Source organism: Schistocerca nitens, chromosome 7, assembly GCF_023898315.1.
Source record: "Schistocerca nitens isolate TAMUIC-IGC-003100 chromosome 7, iqSchNite1.1, whole genome shotgun sequence".
NCBI classification, from domain to species: domain Eukaryota; kingdom Metazoa; phylum Arthropoda; class Insecta; order Orthoptera; family Acrididae; genus Schistocerca; species Schistocerca nitens.
The window spans coordinates 228528882-228545592 of NC_064620.1; the positions used below are offsets into that span (position 1 = coordinate 228528882).

The 16711-nt window shown below is 49.3% G+C and overlaps 2 non-coding genes across 2 annotated transcripts; both read right to left on the minus strand.

Annotated features, from left to right (window-relative positions):
- Positions 1–8465: 8465 nt before the first annotated feature.
- Positions 8466–8539, minus strand: Trnas-cga (transfer RNA serine (anticodon CGA)). The gene has a single exon. It is a non-coding gene; the product is annotated as a tRNA-Ser (tRNA).
- Positions 8540–11775: 3236 nt separating this feature from the next.
- On the minus strand, positions 11776–11849 carry Trnas-cga (transfer RNA serine (anticodon CGA)). Its single transcript has one exon. It is a non-coding gene; the product is annotated as a tRNA-Ser (tRNA).
- Between the last annotated feature and the right edge of the window lie 4862 nt (positions 11850–16711).

Genomic DNA, 16711 nt, shown 5'->3' on the forward strand with positions numbered 1-16711 from the left:
GTGACCTCCCGAGCTGGAACCCTGTTTTATGTCGCCATTCACGTACAGACTGGAGTATCGTTTCGGTGCACATCGTGGAATTCTCATGCTGTTGCATTATCACGAGGTTTACCACAGTTGCCATAACTTACGGAATGAGCTTCATACACATGGCTTGCACGGCTCGCTGGCGATTGGTGGTCCGCTAGAAATGAGCGACAAACTTCTGTTTTCCTACCATTAGATGAGGACACACGACGCCCGTTGAGCTTGCGCTGGATGTTTAGTTCAGACTGTGGCGGCAGGATGATGTGCGATAAGACCGCTGCCCCGCGTGCCACGACACGCGACCGACCGCACCGGGATGGATGGCAGCCACGATGCCGGGAGCCTGTAGCAGTCCTCTCTGCTGATGCGGTCGCGCTGCTTCACGATTCCAGATGCCTTTCAGATTTTTCGCGGGTCTATACACGCGTGTCTTGCCAGTACTCGTGCTTCTTGGATCTTGACAGGCTGCCCTAACTGCGACAGTGCACCATTGATGCCGATCTGTTCAGCTGCCCTACAGTGGGTGCCAAGAGGCCATCCGGTTTTCGCAGAGTAGGAGCCACCACACTCACACTAAGTCTCATATACACCTGCGATACTCACGGCTTTTTCTGTGCCCGCCCTACCAAATCCTGGATCCTGCAGACTACTCCAAAAAATGGTTCAAATGGCTCTGAGCGCTATGCGACTTAACTTCTGAGGTCATCAGTCCCCTAGAACTTAGAACTACGTAAACCTAACTAACCTAAGAACATCACACACATCCATTCCCGAGGCAGGATTCGAACCTGCGACCGTAGCGGTCCCGCGGTTCCAGACTGCAGCGCCTAGAACCGCTCGGCCACCTCGGCTGGCAGACTACCCCAGAAGACTGGTTTGATCACTTCACCTTACCTGCTCCATCACTGACGCCCTTGACGTAAGGTAAGTGCACCAGCGGTTTTTTGCCTGTATCTGGCGTGGTAATATTATCAACAAACGGATGGAACGCCAACGGGATCTCCTTCTCGTCGCTAACAGTGAATAACTAATTGCTGGTTACCTTCACTGCTATCTTCCAGATAGTAACAGACACTTTCTTTGGAATCGAGAGTCGGTTATTTACCATGATAATGCAGGCGCCTAAAAAGTGTTCGTCAAACCAGGGAAGTGCACATGGAGCCCTGTGAATACTGCTGTTGCATCTTGGTACACAACAGTATTTGCAGTATACTCATCATGATGATACAGGCTTTGGGCAACACTTGGCCACCGATAACGTTGAAATAAATATCCCGGGGCCCATATGCAAGGTGGAACGAATGAGACGGCAGAAGTCATCATACGAAAATCATTACCAAAATAAGGAGGAAAGCAGCTCCGGCTTGAACTGTCCATACACAGCAGGTTCAACTTCACATTCGGTCGTCGATACACTCGACGCCTTGCATAACTTGCAAAAGAAGCGAAGCACGATCGTTGGAGCACACGGCGCCCTTCCAGTCAGCTAAATCCGTGTTTTATGTGCTGTAATGTGCTGCTACAAGGAATGGACTTCTGCGAGTTATCGGGAACGTCCATTGCATGCAGTTCCTTTCGCAATATCCGCTCGCAAACTGGACCTGCGTTCCGTGTGCAGCGTGCCTTGTGTCTGCGTTTTTTATACTACTATGTGAGATGCTGTTGGCCCCAGGTGCGCCGCCTTAGGCACCGCCATACGGTGTGCCTGCATCTCTCTTTTTGGCCTATGGCTCGCATTAGGATGATCTGTAAAACCAAACACTTTACGATACGGTAATACTCGCTAATTAGCACCAAACTTTTTGTGGAAATGTCATCAAACAACATTAACGTGGTTAGGCTTGATTTATAATTACAAATGAAATATGACTCTAATCAGTTCTTTATTCTGTCGGTGCAAATAGTATACTAGACGTGCTAGTTTAACAAGTAGCAACATAACAATAAATAAAAAAGCACTCCGTCTTCATGCCACAAGCGGCCCATAGGGACCATCCGACTGCCGTGTCATCCTCAGTTGAGGATGCGGATAGGAGGGGCATGTGGTCAGCACACCGCTCTCCCGGTCGTTATGATGGTTTTCTTTGACCGGAGCCGCTACTATTCGGTCGAGTAGCTGCTCAATTGGCATCACGAGGCTGAGTGTACCCCGAAAAATGGAGACAGCGCATGGCGGCCGGATGGTCACCCACCCAAGTGCCGGCCACGCCCAACAGCGCTTATCTTCGGTGATCTGACGGGAACCGGTGTATCCACTGCGGCAAGGCCGTTGCTAACAATAAATAAATGACCTTATATTTACTGTTCTACGCTTAGGAAGCGTCACTGCATCAGAGGCAAGTATGCATAACAGTTTCCTGCTCCACATCTCACCAACGACATACATTACCCATGTGTTCTACTACACCATGTACGGTTCCCAGTTCGGACGCTCCTTTAACTTCGGGAGAAGGTGAAGGTTTTCTGCCCACTAGCTGTCTGGCAGTCGTTATGCTTGCAAAATGGTGAGATCTGATTAACACGGGATTTTGAGCGCACTGAACGTTAGTGTCATGCAGGGATGTGCTATGTACCGCTAGGCAGCCAGTTGCCCTACCTCGGGCGGCTCGTGGAAGGATGGAGTCAGTTGGCGCCAAAACAGGCTTTGCCGCTTCCATCCAGTCTGTGTCGTTTCAACGCCCTGCAGCCATAAATTTAGCATTGCGGAGCTTTTCCGGGACACCAAACGTTCTGGGACCTAAGAGCTCGCTAATTTTTTGTCATGTTTGAATCAAACTACTACTTGCAAGGCTTGACACTGTTCTCGGATGCCTATCGTTTAGTACCTTTTTTACGAGCACTGATCGTACGTCGTATTACAGGGCTGCTAACAGTGCAGCAATCCTTCTAGACGGTCTGGAGAGTGCGCGCTGGTGCATCAATAATTTGAGCGTCTTCACCTACGGTGTAGTTACGGGTACATCCAGGTGCAATAGCTCCTTTCTGCGACGAAGTCTGAAGGTCGACCCACCTTAATGCGCTGATCCCACACAAGCGATGCCCCAAACACACCAGTCTTTGCCATGTCGAAAGTCAGAAGGGAGGGTTGTACGGCCGCTTGGTATCAGGTCTACAGCATTTACACCGTTGCAGAGCGACCAGTGCGCTCTTTAAAGGGACTCTGTAATGTTTTGACGGGCGAGCTTACTTGGTCATTTGAAACAAAGTAAATACACACATCAGAAAAGTTTTGCATTACTCCTTTATTACGAAATTCACGACACGGAAAACTGACAAAATCATCTGTGTCCCGCAGAGGGTATCTCACAGCACTCCTCACTCCTGAGCGACGTCAGTACGCAGAACTTACACTTTCTCGGATGCTGGCTTGAATCAGTCGAGGCACACCATCGACGAGATCATCAAGCCAGTCCTGGTCAAAGAGTCTTATTCTCCAATGGTTATTCTGCGCAAGTCGCGCACAGTATGTGGTCGTTGTCGACGTCCACAAACATCCCGCTTCAATCGATCCCACACATGTTCGATTGGATTCATGTTAGGGAAACAGGTAGGCCACTCCATTGTGGTGATCCTGGCGTGCTTGAAGGAACTTGTTAACGAGAACAGGACGATGAGCATGCGAGTTATCATCCACCAAGATGAAATTGTCATCTTGGCGATACGGTCCCACTACAGGTTGCAGAATGTCTTCCCTGTACAGCAGACTAGTGAGATTGCAGTCGACAACCACGTGAACAGCGGACCGATCTAGTGTCATGGCAGAAAATCACTCCACCGCTACCTTGTTGCACATATTGGACACAGTGCTGCAGGCGTCCGATATTAGCCGTTTCTCACCAAACACGTTGTCTCCGATTATCAGAGTACAAACAGATCAGAATTTCGTCCGCAAATAACACCGACGCCAGGCCTGGTGGTGTCCATTCTGCATGATTTCTTGCCCATCTGTAACTCAGCTCAAGGTGTTGTGGCGTACGCCGCGATGCTCGCCATGGTTGTCGGGAATGGAGATTCGCCATCATGCAATCGTCTCCTAGCAGTTTGATGCGACACATAAAGTCCTGTGACTTCTCCGAACTCCGAATTCGGTTCTGGAGCACTCAACCCACGGTTTCTTTGACTCAAAAGTCGTAGATATCGATCATAAGCCATAAGCATTCGAAAACAGGAAAAGCTATGGACTTGATGACATAAGGAATGAAATAATTAAAAATCTGTCCGAAATGCCAAAAAGTGGTTAGGAAGCCTTTCCAAAAATGGTTCAAATGGCTCTGAGCACTAAGGGACTTAACATCTGAGGTCATCAGTCCCCTATAACTTAGAACTACTGGAACCTAATTAACGTATGGACATCACACACATCCATGCCCGAGGCAGGATTCGAACTAGCGGCCGCGCGGTTCCAGACTGACGCGCCTAGAACCGCTCGGCCACACGGGCCTGCGAAGCCTTTTCAGTTGCTTATGGACGATCGAGAAAATTTCCAGAATATGGAGGCACCCAAAGGCCATCGCAGTTCATAAGCCTGGGAAGAACTCAAATAACTCCAAGAACATTCGCTTCTGAAACTTTTTGAAAGGTTAATAATAAACAGAATAGGTGGATATACTGTACTGGCAGCTGTCTGACTGAAGAACAGGTAGGTTTCAGACCAGGGAAATTCTGCACATGTCAGGCTCTCAACCTGACTAAATTTATTGAAGACTTTTTTAGTGGGCTTCCGTCAGGAGTAGAGTTCATTGACGTAACTGCAGCATATGACACTGCAAACCTGAGAACTCTCATCTCTAAAGTACATCGGATAACAAACAATGACAGATCAGTACAAACTGTTAGGATACTGCTGTTTAATAAAAGATTCTTCGTCGAATTCCAACAAAAGAGAAATAGTTGGAGAAATCAGAACAATGGGATGCCACAAGGTAGTGTGCTGTCACCACTGCTGTTCTACATACGTACTAGTGACTAACCTGTCGGCGAAAAGACTCAACAGTCTTTTCATTTACGCAAACGATACGGCAATTGCTTACCGAGCAAAATCTTCAAATGAAATTGAAAATGGCCTGAGCGAAGACCTCACAAGGCTCACAAACTACTACAGACTTAATCATCCAAAAGAGAATTCCAGCAAAATACAAGCCTGTCTTTTTCACCTTAACAACCGGGAAGCAGAAAAGGACTTAATGGCACCTGGAATGGTACGTGCTTGAACAACTGTCCCCATTCAACATATCTCGGCATCACTCCTGACAGAATCCTAACATAAAAGATACATAACGAGAAGACAAAAACTAAAATACAAACATGGCATAGGCAACAAACTGACATCTCCAAAGCGTGGTGCCAAAGAGAACGTACACTCAGAATGAGATTTTCACTCTGCAGCGGAGTGTGCGCTGATATGAAACTTCCTGGCAGATTAAAACTGTGTGCCCGACCGAGACTCGAACTCGGGACCTTTGCCTTTCGCGGGCAAGTGCTCTACCAACTGAGCTACCGAAGCACGACTCACGCCCGGTACTCACAGCTTTACTTCTGCCAGTACCTCGTCTCCTACCTTCCAAACTTTACAGAAGCTCTCCTGCGAACCTTGCAGAACTAGCACTCCTGAAAGGAAGGATATTGCGGAGACATGGCTTAGCCACAGCCTGGGGGATGTTTCCAGAATGAGATTTTCACTCTGCAGCGGAGTGTGCGCTGATATGAAACTTCCTGGCAGATTAAAACTGTGTGCCCGACCGAGGCTCGAACTCGGGACCTTTGCCTTTCGCGGGCAAGTGCTCTACCAACTGAGCTACCGAAGCACGACTCACGCCCGGTACTCACAGCTTTACTTCTGCCAGTACCTCGTCTCCTACCTTCCAAACTTTACAGAAGCTCTCCTGCGAACCTTGCAGAACTAGCACTCCTGAAAGAAAGGATATTGCGGAGACATGGCTTAGCCACAGCCTGGGGGATGTTTCCAGAATGAGATTTTCACTCTGCAGCGGAGTGTGCGCTGATATGAAACTTCCTGGCAGATTAAAACTGTGTGCCCGACCGAGACTCGAACTCGGGACCTTTGCCTTTCGCGGGCAAGTGCTCTACCAACTGAGCTACCGAAGCACGACTCACGCCCGGTACTCACAGCTTTACTTCTGCCAGTACCTCGTCTCCTACCTTCCAAACTTTACAGAAGCTCTCCTGCGAACCTTGCAGAACTAGCACTCCTGAAAGAAAGGATATTGCGGAGACATGGCTTAGCCACAGCCTGGGGGATGTTTCCAGAATGAGATTTTCACTCTGCAGCGGAGTGTGCGCTGATATGAAACTTCCTGGCAGATTAAAACTGTGTGCCCGACCGAGACTCGAACTCGGGACCTTTGCCTTTCGCGGGCAAGTGCTCTACCAACTGAGCTACCGAAGCACGACTCACGCCCGGTACTCACAGCTTTACTTCTGCCAGTACCTCGTCTCCTACCTTCCAAACTTTACAGAAGCTCTCCTGCGAACCTTGCAGAACTAGCACTCCTGAAAGAAAGGATATTGCGGAGACATGGCTTAGCCACAGCCTGGGGGATGTTTCCAGAATGAGATTTTCACTCTGCAGCGGAGTGTGCGCTGATATGAAACTTCCTGGCAGATTAAAACTGTGTGCCCGACCGAGACTCGAACTCGGGACCTTTGCCTTTCGCGGGCAAGTGCTCTACCAACTGAGCTACCGAAGCACGACTCACGCCCGGTACTCACAGCTTTACTTCTGCCAGTACCTCGTCTCCTACCTTCCAAACTTTACAGAAGCTCTCCTGCGAACCTTGCAGAACTAGCACTCCTGAAAGAAAGGATATTGCGGAGACATGGCTTAGCCACAGCCTGGGGGATGTTTCCAGAATGAGATTTTCACTCTGCAGCGGAGTGTGCGCTGATATGAAACTTCCTGGCAGATTAAAACTGTGTGCCCGACCGAGACTCGAACTCGGGACCTTTGCCTTTCGCGGGCAAGTGCTCTACCAACTGAGATACCGAAGCACGACTCACGCCCGGTACTCACAGCTTTACTTCTGCCAGTACCTCGTCTCCTACCTTCCAAACTTTACAGAAGCTCTCCTGCGAACCTTGCAGAACTAGCACTCCTGAAAGAAAGGATATTGCGGAGACATGGCTTAGCCACAGCCTGGGGGATGTTTCCAGAATGAGATTTTCACTCTGCAGCGGAGTGTGCGCTGATATGAAACTTCCTGGCAGATTAAAACTATGTGCCCGACCGAGGCTCGAACTCGGGACCTTTGCCTTTCGCGGGCAAGTGCTCTACCAACTGAGCTACCGAAGCACGACTCACGCCCGGTACTCACAGCTTTACTTCTGCCAGTACCTCGTCTCCTACCTTCCAAACTTTACAGAAGCTCTCCTGCGAACCTTGCAGAACTAGCACTCCTGAAAGAAAGGATATTGCGGAGACATGGCTTAGCCACAGCCTGGGGGATGTTTCCAGAATGAGATTTTCACTCTGCAGCGGAGTGTGCGCTGATATGAAACTTCCTGGCAGATTAAAACTGTGTGCCCGACCGAGACTCGAACTCGGGACCTTTGCCTTTCGCGGGCAAGTGCTCTACCAACTGAGCTACCGAAGCACGACTCACGCCCGGTACTCACAGCTTTACTTCTGCCAGTACCTCGTCTCCTACCTTCCAAACTTTACAGAAGCTCTCCTGCGAACCTTGCAGAACTAGCACTCCTGAAAGAAAGGATATTGCGGAGACATGGCTTAGCCACAGCCTGGGGGATGTTTCCAGAATGAGATTTTCACTCTGCAGCGGAGTGTGCGCTGATATGAAACTTCCTGGCAGATTAAAACTGTGTGCCCGACCGAGACTCGAACTCGGGACCTTTGCCTTTCGCGGGCAAGTGCTCTACCAACTGAGCTACCGAAGCACGACTCACGCCCGGTACTCACAGCTTTACTTCTGCCAGTACCTCGTCTCCTACCTTCCAAACTTTACAGAAGCTCTCCTGCGAACCTTGCAGAACTAGCACTCCTGAAAGAAAGGATATTGCGGAGACATGGCTTAGCCACAGCCTGGGGGATGTTTCCAGAATGAGATTTTCACTCTGCAGCGGAGTGTGCGCTGATATGAAACTTCCTGGCAGATTAAAACTGTGTGCCCGACCGAGACTCGAACTCGGGACCTTTGCCTTTCGCGGGCAAGTGCTCTACCAACTGAGCTACCGAAGCACGACTCACGCCCGGTACTCACAGCTTTACTTCTGCCAGTACCTCGTCTCCTACCTTCCAAACTTTACAGAAGCTCTCCTGCGAACCTTGCAGAACTAGCACTCCTGAAAGAAAGGATATTGCGGAGACATGGCTTAGCCACAGCCTGGGGGATGTTTCCAGAATGAGATTTTCACTCTGCAGCGGAGTGTGCGCTGATATGAAACTTCCTGGCAGATTAAAACTGTGTCCCCGCCGAGACTCGAACTCGGGACCTTTGCCTTTCGCGGGCAAGTGCTCTACCAACTGAGCTACCGAAGCACGACTCACGCCCGGTACTCACAGCTTTACTTCTGCCAGTACCTCGTCTCCTACCTTCCAAACTTTACAGAAGCTCTCCTGCGAACCTTGCAGAACTAGCACTCCTGAAAGAAAGGATATTGCGGAGACATGGCTTAGCCACAGCCTGGGGGATGTTTCCAGAATGAGATTTTCACTCTGCAGCGGAGTGTGCGCTGATATGAAACTTCCTGGCAGATTAAAACTGTGTGCCCGACCGAGACTCGAACTCGGGACCTTTGCCTTTCGCGGGCAAGTGCTCTACCAACTGAGATACCGAAGCACGACTCACGCCCGGTACTCACAGCTTTACTTCTGCCAGTACCTCGTCTCCTACCTTCCAAACTTTACAGAAGCTCTCCTGCGAACCTTGCAGAACTAGCACTCCTGAAAGAAAGGATATTGCGGAGACATGGCTTAGCCACAGCCTGGGGGATGTTTCCAGAATGAGATTTTCACTCTGCAGCGGAGTGTGCGCTGATACGAAACTTCCTGGCAGATTAAAACTGTGTGCCCGACCGAGACTCGAACTCGGGATCTTTGCCTTTCGCGGGCAAGTGCTCTACCAACTGAGCTACCGAAGCACGACTCACGCCCGGTACTCACAGCTTTACTTCTGCCAGTACCTCGTCTCCTACCTTCCAAACTTTACAGAAGCTCTCCTGCGAACCTTGCAGAACTAGCACTCCTGAAAGAAAGGATATTGCGGAGACATGGCTTAGCCACAGCCTGGGGGATGTTTCCAGAATGAGATTTTCACTCTGCAGCGGAGTGTGCGCTGATATGAAACTTCCTGGCAGATTAAAACTGTGTGCCCGACCGAGACTCGAACTCGGGACCTTTGCCTTTCGCGGGCAAGTGCTCTACCAACTGAGCTACCGAAGCACGACTCACGCCCGGTACTCACAGCTTTACTTCTGCCAGTACCTCGTCTCCTACCTTCCAAACTTTACAGAAGCTCTCCTGCGAACCTTGCAGAACTAGCACTCCTGAAAGAAAGGATATTGCGGAGACATGGCTTAGCCACAGCCTGGGGGATGTTTCCAGAATGAGATTTTCACTCTGCAGCGGAGTGTGCGCTGATATGAAACTTCCTGGCAGATTAAAACTGTGTGCCCGACCGAGACTCGAACTCGGGACCTTTGCCTTTCGCGGGCAAGTGCTCTACCAACTGAGCTACCGAAGCACGACTCACGCCCGGTACTCACAGCTTTACTTCTGCCAGTACCTCGTCTCCTACCTTCCAAACTTTACAGAAGCTCTCCTGCGAACCTTGCAGAACTAGCACTCCTGAAAGAAAGGATATTGCGGAGACATGGCTTAGCCACAGCCTGGGGGATGTTTCCAGAATGAGATTTTCACTCTGCAGCGGAGTGTGCGCTGATATGAAACTTCCTGGCAGATTAAAACTGTGTGCCCGACCGAGACTCGAACTCGGGACCTTTGCCTTTCGCGGGCAAGTGCTCTACCAACTGAGCTACCGAAGCACGACTCACGCCCGGTACTCACAGCTTTACTTCTGCCAGTACCTCGTCTCCTACCTTCCAAACTTTACAGAAGCTCTCCTGCGAACCTTGCAGAACTAGCACTCCTGAAAGAAAGGATATTGCGGAGACATGGCTTAGCCACAGCCTGGGGGATGTTTCCAGAATGAGATTTTCACTCTGCAGCGGAGTGTGCGCTGATATGAAACTTCCTGGCAGATTAAAACTGTGTGCCCGACCGAGACTCGAACTCGGGACCTTTGCCTTTCGCGGGCAAGTGCTCTACCAACTGAGATACCGAAGCACGACTCACGCCCGGTACTCACAGCTTTACTTCTGCCAGTACCTCGTCTCCTACCTTCCAAACTTTACAGAAGCTCTCCTGCGAACCTTGCAGAACTAGCACTCCTGAAAGAAAGGATATTGCGGAGACATGGCTTAGCCACAGCCTGGGGGATGTTTCCAGAATGAGATTTTCACTCTGCAGCGGAGTGTGCGCTGATATGAAACTTCCTGGCAGATTAAAACTATGTGCCCGACCGAGGCTCGAACTCGGGACCTTTGCCTTTCGCGGGCAAGTGCTCTACCAACTGAGCTACCGAAGCACGACTCACGCCCGGTACTCACAGCTTTACTTCTGCCAGTACCTCGTCTCCTACCTTCCAAACTTTACAGAAGCTCTCCTGCGAACCTTGCAGAACTAGCACTCCTGAAAGAAAGGATATTGCGGAGACATGGCTTAGCCACAGCCTGGGGGATGTTTCCAGAATGAGATTTTCACTCTGCAGCGGAGTGTGCGCTGATATGAAACTTCCTGGCAGATTAAAACTGTGTGCCCGACCGAGACTCGAACTCGGGACCTTTGCCTTTCGCGGGCAAGTGCTCTACCAACTGAGCTACCGAAGCACGACTCACGCCCGGTACTCACAGCTTTACTTCTGCCAGTACCTCGTCTCCTACCTTCCAAACTTTACAGAAGCTCTCCTGCGAACCTTGCAGAACTAGCACTCCTGAAAGAAAGGATATTGCGGAGACATGGCTTAGCCACAGCCTGGGGGATGTTTCCAGAATGAGATTTTCACTCTGCAGCGGAGTGTGCGCTGATATGAAACTTCCTGGCAGATTAAAACTGTGTGCCCGACCGAGACTCGAACTCGGGACCTTTGCCTTTCGCGGGCAAGTGCTCTACCAACTGAGCTACCGAAGCACGACTCACGCCCGGTACTCACAGCTTTACTTCTGCCAGTACCTCGTCTCCTACCTTCCAAACTTTACAGAAGCTCTCCTGCGAACCTTGCAGAACTAGCACTCCTGAAAGAAAGGATATTGCGGAGACATGGCTTAGCCACAGCCTGGGGGATGTTTCCAGAATGAGATTTTCACTCTGCAGCGGAGTGTGCGCTGATATGAAACTTCCTGGCAGATTAAAACTGTGTGCCCGACCGAGACTCGAACTCGGGACCTTTGCCTTTCGCGGGCAAGTGCTCTACCAACTGAGCTACCGAAGCACGACTCACGCCCGGTACTCACAGCTTTACTTCTGCCAGTACCTCGTCTCCTACCTTCCAAACTTTACAGAAGCTCTCCTGCGAACCTTGCAGAACTAGCACTCCTGAAAGAAAGGATATTGCGGAGACATGGCTTAGCCACAGCCTGGGGGATGTTTCCAGAATGAGATTTTCACTCTGCAGCGGAGTGTGCGCTGATATGAAACTTCCTGGCAGATTAAAACTGTGTCCCCGCCGAGACTCGAACTCGGGACCTTTGCCTTTCGCGGGCAAGTGCTCTACCAACTGAGCTACCGAAGCACGACTCACGCCCGGTACTCACAGCTTTACTTCTGCCAGTACCTCGTCTCCTACCTTCCAAACTTTACAGAAGCTCTCCTGCGAACCTTGCAGAACTAGCACTCCTGAAAGAAAGGATATTGCGGAGACATGGCTTAGCCACAGCCTGGGGGATGTTTCCAGAATGAGATTTTCACTCTGCAGCGGAGTGTGCGCTGATATGAAACTTCCTGGCAGATTAAAACTGTGTGCCCGACCGAGACTCGAACTCGGGACCTTTGCCTTTCGCGGGCAAGTGCTCTACCAACTGAGATACCGAAGCACGACTCACGCCCGGTACTCACAGCTTTACTTCTGCCAGTACCTCGTCTCCTACCTTCCAAACTTTACAGAAGCTCTCCTGCGAACCTTGCAGAACTAGCACTCCTGAAAGAAAGGATATTGCGGAGACATGGCTTAGCCACAGCCTGGGGGATGTTTCCAGAATGAGATTTTCACTCTGCAGCGGAGTGTGCGCTGATACGAAACTTCCTGGCAGATTAAAACTGTGTGCCCGACCGAGACTCGAACTCGGGATCTTTGCCTTTCGCGGGCAAGTGCTCTACCAACTGAGCTACCGAAGCACGACTCACGCCCGGTACTCACAGCTTTACTTCTGCCAGTACCTCGTCTCCTACCTTCCAAACTTTACAGAAGCTCTCCTGCGAACCTTGCAGAACTAGCACTCCTGAAAGAAAGGATATTGCGGAGACATGGCTTAGCCACAGCCTGGGGGATGTTTCCAGAATGAGATTTTCACTCTGCAGCGGAGTGTGCGCTGATATGAAACTTCCTGGCAGATTAAAACTGTGTGCCCGACCGAGACTCGAACTCGGGACCTTTGCCTTTCGCGGGCAAGTGCTCTACCAACTGAGCTACCGAAGCACGACTCACGCCCGGTACTCACAGCTTTTGGAAGGTAGGAGACGAGGTACTGGCAGAAGTAAAGCTGTGAGTACCGGGCGTGAGTCGTGCTTCGGTAGCTCAGTTGGTAGAGCACTTGCCCGCGAAAGGCAAAGGTCCCGAGTTCGAGTCTCGGTCGGGCACACAGTTTTAATCTGCCAGGAAGTTTCATATCAGCGCACACTCCGCTGCAGAGTGAAAATCTCATTCTGGAAACATCCCCCAGGCTGTGGCTAAGCCATGTCTCCGCAATATCCTTTCTTTCAGGAGTGCTAGTTCTGCAAGGTTCGCAGGAGAGCTTCTGTAAAGTTTGGAAGGTAGGAGACGAGGTACTGGCAGAAGTAAAGCTGTGAGTACCGGGCGTGAGTCGTGCTTCGGTAGCTCAGTTGGTAGAGCACTTGCCCGCGAAAGGCAAAGGTCCCGAGTTCGAGTCTCGGTCGGGCACACAGTTTTAATCTGCCAGGAAGTTTCATATCAGCGCACACTCCGCTGCAGAGTGAAAATCTCATTCTGGAAACATCCCCCAGGCTGTGGCTAAGCCATGTCTCCGCAATATCCTTTCTTTCAGGAGTGCTAGTTCTGCAAGGTTCGCAGGAGAGCTTCTGTAAAGTTTGGAAGGTAGGAGACGAGGTACTGGCAGAAGTAAAGCTGTGAGTACCGGGCGTGAGTCGTGCTTCGGTAGCTCAGTTGGTAGAGCACTTGCCCGCGAAAGGCAAAGGTCCCGAGTTCGAGTCTCGGTCGGGCACACAGTTTTAATCTGCCAGGAAGTTTCAGAACGTACACTGTTCCACAGCACTCGCATCTTGATTTTCGGTTGCTGAGTACGGATGTATAGTTTGGGAAAGATCTCATCACATTCGAAAAATAGACACGGTCCTAAACGATACCGGCAGGAAAATAACTGGCTGCCTGAGATCTACTAGAGTGGACCATTTATATTCATTATGGGGTACTGCCCCACCAAATGTCAGGAGGTCATGCCGGAGCTTGAAAGAAATGCAGAAACGAATAAACGACCAGTCTCCCGCTTTACAACCCCCAACCCATCCGTAAAAGCTTGAATCTAGACGAAGTTTCTTATACTCTGTACAACTAACTGGAACTTTCATGAAATCATTACGGCAAGAAGAATATCCGGAAGCCCTTATTACAGAGGAAACCATACAGCAGGGGCCCCACCTAGACTGGCGACACTGGGAAATGTTGTACTGACTTCGTACGGGCACGGGCCATCAAAAGAACTTTTGACAAGGTGAGGCTACACGGGCACTACAAATGTGAGTGTGGTGAAACACGGACATTGGAACACCTGAAATGCCCGTTAGTGACTGCACCCAGAGAGTGCACTCGAGAGGACCTCCTGAAGTATAACGAGACAGTTATAGCTTACACCGAATTCTGTATGAGCGAAATATAATATATTTTATACTGGTGATTATATATTTCTGTATTTGGCTCGTATGTTTTTATATAAACATACCTATTTTGTATTTCAAGTTATGTATTTGGCTTTTTTCAGTTGCTATATTTTTTATGGTGTAATTCGTACACGAATAATCGACCATCCTGTGCTCCCGTCTAAGGTGGACGGCCTGTACAGTGCAAGGCCTCAACACTACCTGTCAATTGGGATTGATTCCAAGTCCGCACTACATAACTTTGATTCCGGTGCACATGGCGAGCAACTTCCCTTGTTGACAAGCCTTTGCGCTTCATATGATGACGTGGTCTTTGGTCGCGATTGTCCTCCGTGGCATGATGGATTCTACTTTCCCATAGACGTCTCTAATATGTCCCTACTGGTGCTTTACTTGCAACTGAAATGCTGCAATCCATTCGAGTGCGGCGTCCTACCTTTAGGTAACATTCATAGTAAATGTATTGCTAATAACACCTGGGGTGACCTTCCTATCTGTACAGGAGCAGTGACAATATCAACACACCTGCAAAAAGTGTAGGCGTGATTCAACATTTTGTACATGAGAACTGATGTGCCGTGTGTGATGCACGCTTGCCAGATGGAGCAGCAGCAGTGCCTGGTACCTACGAGATGCGCCCCGCACGCTCCGGCGAGCTGGCGCAGGCAGCGTGGCCGTGCAGAGCCCGCGCACTTCCGGCGGGCGCGCAGGCGCCGTGGCGAGTAGCGAGTAGCGAGTAGTCGCTCCTATTCGTGCTTCCCAGCACCGACCTCACGCCGGGAGGCTGCTCCACACCACGACCAGGTACTCCAGTTGATGGCGGCTGATTCACTAACGAAGCGAGCGCCGACAGCACTGCACTTTGCACTAAGACATCAGATCCAGTCGCAAGGCAGTCGCTCAAGCGTCTTCCCCAACGAGTGACTAAAAGTCGAAAGTACGTATGGTACTCTGCTGAAACCGGAAAGCGGTCATGTAACATCCCTTCCTCGCTGCCTTTGAGCCGCCATATTGGTTTCATCACATTTCGGTTGTATCCGGGGACGTCTCAAGTCTAAGGCGCAATTATGCGTCACTCTAGGTGTCATTATTGTGAATAAATGTCAGTTAATGACACGTCGTCTATAAAATTCGTAAGACAATTCACTATGAAGAGTTTCCTGTGGCACTGCCTTCGTGATAAATACAGACTTTAGCGCACAGTCGGTGGACTGTGCAGGCGAGCGTGTATTCATTGTCACGTGTTATTTTCTATTTGAACAGCGCCTAGAAGCTGTTATGTCCCTGGTTGCAAGTCTAATTACTTGTATTATAAAGGAGAATGTGTCAGTATTTCCTTTTCCTTCTGATGAAGGAAAGAGGAAAATGTGGATGAAAAGAAATCCGAGGAAAAACCTGACAGCTACGATGAACACAGGCGTTTGCATCCAACATTTTTATGAATATCAAATTATTCGTGAATTCAGAGCAACTCGATCTGACGGTAAGTAATTATTAATAACTCTCAAAATATTTGATAGGGTACAAAAATAATGGATATTTGTACTGAAGAAGGCTTATTCTTTTTTAGGTTCTGTGCTAGCAGTTTCTCGTTAAAAGATGGATTTGGAAAGTGATGCCGTCGATACATATTTCCAAATTTACCGACGTATTTGTTGTCTCCTGGTGTGTCTCAGCGCAGTGATCCAGAAGTTCGACGAAAAGTTTATAGAACACACGAATTGGACAAATATACAGATTGGCTCTTAGAAGACAACATCAGCAATTTAGATAACATTACAAATGTTCAAGGCAGATTTAACTATGTAAGTAGGCTGTTTAGGTTTTTATATTGGTAACGCCACGTAGCGCTCTGTATGAAAATCACTGGCTGTGCTGTGTGGAGTCTGTGGCTAGTTTGCATTGTCGTCGGCCATTGTAGTGTTGGACAGCTGGATGTTAACAGCGCGTAGCGTTGCTCAGTTGGAGGTGAGCCGCCAGCAGTGGTGGATGTGGGGAGAGAAATGGCGGAGTTTGGAAATTTGTAAGACTGGATGCCATGAACTGCTATGTATATTATGATTTTTCAACGCTATTAAGGTAAATACATTGTTTGTTCTCTATTAAAATCTTTCATTTGCTAACTACGCCTATCAGTAGTTAGTGCCTTCCGTAGTTTGAATCTTTTATTTAGCTGGCAGTAGTGGCGCTCGCTGTATTGCAGTAGTTCGAGTAACGAAGATTTTTGCGGGGTAAGTGATTTGTGAAAGGTATAGGTTAATGTTAGTCAGGGCCATTCTTTTGTAGGGATTATTGAAAGTCAGATTGCGTTGCGCTAAAAATATTGTGTGTCAGTTTAAGCACAGTCTTGTATAATTGTTCAAAGGGGACGTTTCAACTATAACGACTGGCTAATTGAAAAGCACAATGATCGTTTATACTTTATGATTTTTAGAATTTAACGAATGCCCTTCATTTAGACATTGAAAAGTAATTTTGAAACTCACATACTGTGAGATAACAAACACAGAAGCTAGTAGGTTT